The sequence below is a fragment of the Nothobranchius furzeri genome, chromosome 15, assembly GCF_043380555.1.
Source record: "Nothobranchius furzeri strain GRZ-AD chromosome 15, NfurGRZ-RIMD1, whole genome shotgun sequence".
Lineage (NCBI taxonomy): Eukaryota > Metazoa > Chordata > Actinopteri > Cyprinodontiformes > Nothobranchiidae > Nothobranchius > Nothobranchius furzeri.
In genome coordinates, this window is record NC_091755.1 from 49,151,034 (window position 1) to 49,159,906 (window position 8,873).

At 38.9% G+C, this 8,873-nt stretch overlaps 1 long non-coding RNA gene across 1 annotated transcript; it reads right to left on the minus strand.

The window, feature by feature from the left end:
* Nucleotides 1-589: 589 nt before the first annotated feature.
* Nucleotides 590-5,545, minus strand: LOC139063335 (uncharacterized). Its single transcript, XR_011516701.1, has 3 exons — nt 5,359-5,545; nt 4,661-4,771; nt 590-713 (listed from the first exon to the last, which is right to left on the minus strand). It is a non-coding gene; the product is annotated as an uncharacterized lncRNA (long non-coding RNA).
* Nucleotides 5,546-8,873: the final 3,328 nt, after the last annotated feature.

The following is an 8,873-nucleotide window of genomic DNA, read 5'->3' on the forward strand; positions in this document are numbered from 1 at the left end:
TTGTCAGCTGTGCTGAAGAGAAAGGTACAGAACCACATTATTTAATTAATTAGCTGCGCGTTCTCCTGTACTCTGTCTTCCGGGCCACACACACACACACACACACACACACACACACACACACACACACACACACACACACACACACACACACACACGGGACTGTCTCAGCTGTTATTTTCGTTAAGGAGTGTGCACGTACAGCATGTGCGCCTCATGCATGAGCCTACTATTGAAGCTGCCATTACGCTTTTGGCCTGAGGGGGCAATCGCGAGCATAAAAATTCAAAACTCCGTAAAGTCATTGTTGGAAAGCACCATTAACTGATGAGCTGCACAAAGCGACCTGTTTTCCCAGCTCCGCGGGGCACCACTGGCAGCGAGCTGCACCGCAACCTCTGCACTGACCAGCATGGAGGCATTGTGGTGCTAACTGTCTGTGATCCTCTATTGTTGTTAAACAGCCCCTGAAACAATGGCTTGCATTCCAGTCCTGCTGGGCCCTGCAGCCAGAAACCATATATGCAGATGGAGTTGTGCATGTGTGTGTACACATTTCGGGTTGGACTGTTTCAAGTCTCTCCAGGCTCTCCGCTGGTCTGTGGCGTGCATGTCAGTCTGTGTGTGGCCTACCTGTCACAAGATGGGCTCGTCACTGGGGTGAAATGACCTTTGATGACACTGTCATGTCGGCCTGTTCATCTGCCGCTCTCCTTCATTCAGTCCACAGAGGAAAGGAACAACAACAGGAAGGGGGAGAAGGTGTCATCAAACAGAAGACTTAAAATTTACACACATTTTTAATGTTTTTTTTTTCAGCTATGGCTTTTATTTAATCACTCTGACAGAAATATTCCTGACTGATGTGATCTGGATGCACCGAAAGAGCTGCAGCTTTCTGCTGCCGGTGATCTTGAAAATGCACAAAGTTCCTTGCAGATGTCAAATCTGCAGCAGTAGAAGCTGTTTAAACAAGATTGCACAAACTACTGAGAGATTCAGGATAAAGGAGCAGTTTCTGGATGCATCAGCATAGTTTTGTTCTGCTGCTTGACAAATAATATTAACGATTTTGCAGAAACACACTTAAAAAGCATGCCTTTAAAACATGATGGTGGCCTGAATGAACTCATGCAACTTTCCTTTTAAGCACAAATGTAACCCAATAAGTCTTTAATGACAAAGACAAGTCCAAAAAGGCAGCTAGCACACGACAACGCAGGATAATTATACTCTAACACTTGCTGATAAAGTTTGCTGAAAGCCTAAAATGTTGACAAAAAGGTCAAAGGTGTAAAAAGTGATAAAATGTCAGTTTTAGGATTTGAATTTGTTCTTTCTATGTTTTCAAGTGGAATGAGAAATAGGAGCGCTGGGAGAAAATACTAACGTATTTATTTTCCTGAAACAAGACAAAACAATGTCTAGTGTGTGGCTATGGCAGCACGAGATGATGTGACCAAGAACGAGCAAAACAAGACGGTAAATTTCTGTCAACATGACACGTTGCTTTTCTGAATCAAATCCAAACTCTTTGAGGTGCAAATCTGAGTCAAACCTTTTGTCTTTTGGGGGCCAAGAGTCACAAATCCTGTTTGGTTAAATCAAAGTCCAGTTTCAAGTCAGACCCAAGTCATAGACACATCTAAAGTCTTTAAAGAGTAAACAGAAAGTGTTTAAGGTGCAAATTTAAATCATTTTGTTTTAGATGAGTGCAACTCGAGTTACCTCTGACCTGAACTTTCAACCTGGTTCATGAGCGGCGCACGACTCAATAGACTTTGGAAGTTGACGGATGTTTCACGTTGCTTTCGTGCTTGACTTCCTGACTGGCCCAAACTGAATCACTGAGCTTGACGTGTTCTTGAGGCAACGCACATAAAAAATAGACTCAAAGTAACACTGAGCCGTTTTCTGCTCTTCCGCCCTACTGGTGGAATTACAACAGTTGTAACAACATTGTCTATAATGGCGGTCATTAAGCCTGCCGCACATGAGAACAATCTGCTGTGCAAACGGCCTCAAATGACCATTTGCTAAGCAGATTGCTCACCGTGTGCGCCTGATTTTCTCTGAAATTTCCGCCTCACGAGACGTTGAGGTGAATATCTGACCAGTCAGATATTTTCCACCTCACGGGGGGTAGAAACTCGCCGTGTGCGCACTACTGAGCTGCCGGCTAAGCTGAACTTTTCTAGTGGCCAATCAAAGCGCATTCTCTGATCACATGATTCCAAGACAGCATCCCGCTGTTTGCATGTCAGAAAATAAACAAAACGGAGACAGAGCTGGAAACGGAGGAGATGCCTCTACTTTTTTTGTTGACGAAGCGCCGCCGCCACCAGCATTTCAAGGTTACGACAGTATGTGTACAGTGGCTGGAAAGATGGGCCAGGCAAGGAGTTTATGCCGATTTACTCCAACAGATGCGTCTGGAAGACCCAAAATCCTTCCGACAGTACTGCTGTCCGGATCCTTCCAGAGGGTAATGGAAACAGTGGGCCCTCCGATCCGCAAGGTACCGATTTGTTAATTTTCAGACACGCAGACAGGGCAGGGGGCTGCATCTGAATACATCTTGGGGTCATGTGAGCTGAGAACGCACTTTGATTGGCCACCAGAATATGTCAGCTCAGCCAGCAGCTCAATAGTGACATTTGCTCAGCAGATTGCTCTTGTGTGTGGCACGCTTTAGCTTTGTATTAGGCTTCACGGACGTTACGCCACGTTTACACATTTGGTGGGAAGCCGAGGTAACATCTCAACTAAAATTCCCACAAACAACGACTCAATCTCTGAAAAGTGACTTTAAACACAAAGACCAGATAGAATCGAGGATGGAGCCGGTGGACTTTGTTCTCCTGGTGTTTATTTATCAACTCCAACCAGCTCACTGATTCACAACAACAGGTGCTGCTGCTCAAACCTTTCAGGTGGAATTTGTGCTCCTGAATTTTTGTTTCAACACCACAAGAATGTGGATATAAATAGACCTGCAACGCCCCACACGGGTTCACTAAACCATTTTTAAATCTAAAAGTTGAGTTTGTTCAAGATTCATTATTCTGTTAATTCTATGACAGGAAAATCAGCCACAGAAACCAGCAGGTTGGTGAACAGTTGGTCTGCCTGACGACCAGTCAAATCAAAACGCTGCTTTCTTGCTTTGGGAGCCGTTCTCATTAAAACACATCACCATGAGAGGGCCCGTCGTTAATAGACCCGCAACCTATTTGGAGTCCTGACCTATGAGGAGCAATCCAAATGGAATGTTCCCCAAGGAATGCTTCATTTGCATGAACACCCAGATTCGCTTTCATTTTTGTGATATCCCATTGATCCTCAAAAAGGGAACGCCGATCGGTTCTCTAACACTGCTTCACAGGGAGGTCAGGGAGAGGAGATTAAGCATCAGGGGTTCTGAAACGAGAGCATTCAGGTGAAGATCAAACTTCCAAACAAGGGTCATTTTGTGTTTGTTCTCCACTTTCTTGCTTCACAGATCCTAACGTGTTAGCCCAGTTTCTCGTCTATCAGTTGTTTCCACATCTGAATTTCCATTATCAGTCAGTCTTTTCAGTTTTTGACTAGCATCAAGCAGCTGGCTAATGACAAGTTTCACAACCACCTCCGATGTTTGCATTACCCACACCAGCTCAGAAATGAAGAATGACGCGTATCCTAGTATTTATGGAAAATATTTGCAGAAACGTGAACAAAGGCAGCCCTTGCAGGTTTCAATACTTGTTCTACCTGCTGGGAATGACACGCATTTCACTGTTGAAACTATTTGTGTCGTGCAACATAACTGGACAGGCCTGCTCTAAAGGCTGTGATGGTAAACACCTGACTAACTTAAAAAAATCTGGATCCACTTCCTCTAAAATTAAACTCGAGCATCACTGCACGCCAGGGACGAAATTTTGATTTCAGAAGTGGGGGGGACACACCAGGCTTGTGCGGATTTGGGGTGGGGGTGTTATGTAAAGACCCTTTGACACGTCACATGCCCATCTCAATAATTTTTCCATCCTCAATATATATATATATATATATATATATATATATATATATATATATATATATCAAAGTTAAAAAATGTACAACTCTATTATCATTAATATTTATTATCATTATTGAAGTGCAGTTTTGGCTGTTGACAATGGATAGGCCATTGTATTTATTGTTTTGGGTCTTTTTTTATTGTTTTTGGTGCAACATTTTCTAACAGGGAGTGAGATTCTTTTTTTTATTTAATTTTTGTTTGTTATTTTTATTCATTTAGAAGTTCTGGTTCTGGACATTTCAATGTTAAATGAAGGTTTATTTGTTGCATTTTAAAGGGTGTACTTGCATTATTATGACATATTAACATTATATTAGTGGTTATTTTGGTCTAGATAATGTTGACAATGATATTGTTTATCATCAACAATTTTTTTGGACAAAATATCATCCAGCAAAATTTGTTACTTTCCCAGGCATAGTCAAAAGTATAAAAAGTATTTATACATAAACGGTCCCTCCTGAGATCTGGCCGTTATTTCATTTGCTGTGTTAGAGGACATGCTGAACTAATGTTTTACACATGATCATCACCCTAACATTTGTCACAATGATCAATTTTATGTCTATCGTATCTTCATTATTTCAACCTCACCTGTGAGCCTCCAGCCTCTGCTCCATCTCCTCCAGGCTCTCGTCCTCCATCTCCTACAGCCTCTCCTGCTGTACCTTCACCGGTCTCTCCTCCTGCATCTCTGTCGGTCACCTGAAAAAAAGATGCATGAACTATAAACAGTGGGAGATTTTGGAATGGAACAAACAGAAATATTTACAGGATGGTTCTAGTATGATTCACAATTATTATTAATATAATGTGTAAATTATTCATTACCAATTTGAGAGTATAAAAACATATTAAATATGTTTTTTCCCTTAAAAGTGTTTAAACAGTTGTTGCATTTCAACACACAAAAAATAAATGGAAAAAATAAGATAAATCTAATGAAAAGTGTACATCTTTGACATTAAGCTTAAAAAAATCTGTTGACGATGATACTGTTCATTTTTCAGAGCTTTTTAATGTGAAAATATGCATTGCAATAGATAAGTTTACAATAAAGTTAAATGATAAAAGTTTTGAAGTTACACTTCTACTACTACTACTAGTAGTAATAATAATTATGATGATAATAGTAATAATAAAAACATAATAATTATAATAATACGAATAAATTGTGTCTGAGGAGTCAGTTATGTGGAGGAGATTAGTTTGTAAAAGTTAGTTTTGAGTATGTTTGTGAAGGAGGAGGTGAGTCTGAGCTTAATGCAGGGGTGTCACATGTTCCAACTTACGTTTTGACTTTGAAAGAAGTCTCTTCTATCCACTTTCGTTTCTTGACATGCTGCCGCCTGGCTGTGCATAACTACCAAACACTCACAAATGAACACTTATTCAAATGTTGTGTAATGGAAGCTGAGCTGAGCTCTGATATTACACAGCGTCTAGTTGACGATGTGACTCAGTACCGGTGTTCCCTAGCGGCTCCAAACTAGCAAAACAACGTGAGCACGTTCTGTTTACTACTTGGAGTGACAGCAGCAACAGCCAATAATACGTTAGCAAGTATCAGCAGAGCCAATAGATTAGCTTTTGGGTGGGTCTAATAGGAAACCGGTTTCCGTTTCGGTCCTAGTGCTCAACCAAATCCATTTAATGTAGCGTAATATTGTTTTTGGACGGAAAAAAGTGAAGGGGACCGAAACTGCCTTTTGAAAAAGTGGGGGGGACATGTCCCACCCGTCCCCCCCCAAAATTACGTCCCAGCTGCACGCATCACCAGCGACGTCTTGAATGACTGACCTAACAATTATTCACATCCGAGTTCCTATTCATCCGGTAAACAAAATAGTTTCCAGAGTGTTTTGTAGTTTCAATTTCTAAATTTAAGAAGCAGTTGTAAAATGCTTTCTTTACCCAGATCTTTGCCTTCCAGGCAACTATGCCTTCCAGATGCAACAGAAGAGAGAATCGGTATCTTTTAGCCATTAAAGAAAGGTGTTAGATTTCAAGATGGGTGTTAAATGAAAGGAAATTTCTGATTCTAAACAGGTCACTCTGAGTTTTTCATGCAGGCTGAACATGAAAATAGTCTCCTACACCTACCTCCTGCAGTAGCTTCTTATAGAAGACAGACGGTGAAACTCAAGGGTTAGAAAACAATGACAGATCTATGTCACACTGTCGCGTAACGTTCACAGACTCACCCATCTTGACTCACGATGGGGAAGGTTGTTGTTGGTTTGGCATCCAGGAAACAGTAGAGAATGTTTGCCTAGTGGAAGCTAGCCGTTAGCATTAGCAACTCCCCCACATGTCAGAACTCCTCCAGGCTTGTGTTATTTGTGGAGATAAAACATCAATGTTGCAGAGCAAACAGAGTCAGTGGTAGAGTGGTGTTGCTGTTAGCCAATCAGAGGAGAGATGTCCAAAAATCAGGAAATGAGACTCTGGATCCTGCCGTCTGAAGCTACGTTCTCCTCCAGATGACTTATAGTTCCCCAAACAGGTACACCGGCGATTTTATTTCCCAGAGTATCACTTACAGGTCATTTATTCACAAGGAGCACCTTGACGGCTGCTCTCATGGCCTGCCTGTATCTGTTTTTTTCCCCCAACTTTGTTTTCATTTATTGACATTAAAATAAAAATACAAAACTAAATTGCTAAAAGCCAAAATGAAAAAGGGGACAGAAAGAAGAAAAACTTATGTTATCTGCCCCTTTTAACTAAAATAACATTAATACAAATGAAATAATGATATGATTCTTAAAAAATTTGAACAGTATAGTTTCTGGACTGGCTGGCCGACACAACCTCAACCCATGAATTGAAAAAAGAGAGAAAACAAGTTACACAGAAAGAAGCATAAAGTTATATACATATATACTTACATGTATATACACATATGCATACATACACTTGCTCCCTTTTTCCCTTTTTTTTCTATCCCCCCCCACCCCCACGCGTTTATGTAACAGATCTATATAAGTTAATCATTTCATTTTTTATTTCTTTTTGGAAATTCAATATTGTTTTTGCATTCTTGATTTCACTATTTAATTTATTCCACATTTTAACTCCATATATGGACACACAATGTTCCGTTATGAGTATCCTATGTCCAGGTATATTAAATAAGTCGTGTCCTTTTAAATCATATTTGCTATGTCTTTTTGTAAATCTTTTAATTAAACCTGCAGGTGCGTACCCTTTGTTTGCATTATGCATACATTTTAAAATATTGTAGTCCACCAGATCATAGAATTTTAGTGTTTTTAATTTTATAAATAATGGATTGGACGGATCTCTGAATTTGCTTTTTTTCTGTAAGATGTAAATGGAATTTGTGTAAGTTTTATATGCTGTTCTCCAGATTTCAATGCAGTAGTTCAGGTACGGTATGATCAGTGATTTATGTAACAAATATAGTGAATTATTATCAAGTAACCATTTTGCTCTATGTAACAGTGCAATAGTTTTAGATATTTTAGTTTTGACACTGTTTAGCTGCAGTTTCCAATACATTTTTTCATCAATGATGACTCCCAGATACTTGACTTCTTTAACTCTTTTAATATTAATCTCATCTATATTAAATAAAATGTCATCATTTGAATATGTATTACTAAATATCATAAAACATGATTTATTACTGTTTAATGATTGTTTGTTCCCATCAAACCATAGTTTAATTTTTTTCATCTCTGTTTGCATCACTTCTATCGTCTGCTCAACATTATCTCCTGAATAATAAAAAAGTTGTATCAACTGCAAATAAGGTGCATTTTAATATATTGGATACCTCAACAATATCATTTATATAAATGATAAATAGTTTAGGGCCCAATACCGACCCTTGTGGTACACCACAAGTAATGTTATTTATATGTGATTTTGTGTTGTTTATTTGAACATACTGCTGTCAATCAGTTAGATAACTTATAATCCATTTTAGGGCCATCCCTGTGATTACATATTTGCTAAGTTTTTTAATAAGAATTTTAAGATCCACTGTATCAAATGCTTTTTTTAAATCAATAAAGATACTTATGAGATGAGTTTTTTTTTTGTCAATGGCTTCTGATATTTCTTCTATTAATTCCATTACTGCCATGGATGTTGAATGATTTGTTCTAAAACCATACTGACTGTCATTTAATATCTCTTCTTTGATCAGGAATCGGTCCAGCCTAGCAATACATAATTTTTCTAGTATTTTTGAGAATTGTGACAATAAAGATATTGGTCTGTAGCTGGAAAATATATGTTTGTCTCCACTTTTATGAAGTGGTATGACTTTTGCAATTTTCATCCTGTTAGGAAATGTCCCTGTTGCAAAAGATAAATTACATATGTAAGTCAATGGATGAATAATACTTTCTATTATATTTTTTTATTAATGTTATGTCTAAACCATCACAGTCAGTACTTCTTTTATTGATGCATTTATGGAAAATATTTCTTATTTCATCACTACATTTCATGTTCTACATGTCTGTGAGTGTGACCTTGGTCAGGCTGTACTGCAGAGACAACGTTCTATGCCTCAGGAAGCCTCAGGGCATCGACAATACAGTTGATTCTGGTTCCTCCTAAATGTACTGATTAAACGAGTGAACAACGCCTTTAAAGCTGTTAATAAATTCAAGTGATTCAAACCATTTTATCAGTAAAACACAAAGGTCATGCAAACGTCAGAAACTAAATATTTTTGTTTTCTTGTGGATAGAAAAGTGAGCACTTAGCGTCAGGACTCCCTTCAACAATTCAACAAGTTTCAGATCCCCGTCATGCCAAAGCCGCCCGT